The sequence below is a fragment of the Haliaeetus leucocephalus genome, unplaced genomic scaffold (genome assembly GCF_000737465.1).
Source record: "Haliaeetus leucocephalus isolate CR32 unplaced genomic scaffold, Haliaeetus_leucocephalus-4.0 Scaffold495, whole genome shotgun sequence".
NCBI classification, from domain to species: domain Eukaryota; kingdom Metazoa; phylum Chordata; class Aves; order Accipitriformes; family Accipitridae; genus Haliaeetus; species Haliaeetus leucocephalus.
Genome location: NW_010972931.1, coordinates 7,828,434 through 7,828,636, shown reverse-complemented (window position 1 = coordinate 7,828,636; position 203 = coordinate 7,828,434).

The following is a 203-nucleotide window of genomic DNA, read 5'->3' as shown; positions in this document are numbered from 1 at the left end:
GGGCCGGGCCCGCCCCGCCGCCGCCTCCGACGAGGCCGCGGAGCCGCGGCAGGGCCTGACTCAGCGCCGCGGCACCGGCGCTCGCCGCTGACTGTCAGCGGCCCGGGATGGGGATGAGGAGGGGACCGAGGAGAAGGGGGAGCGAGGTCGCTGCCGCCCTACCTGTCCTCGCTCTTATTCTTCTGCTTCTTGCCCATGGCGGC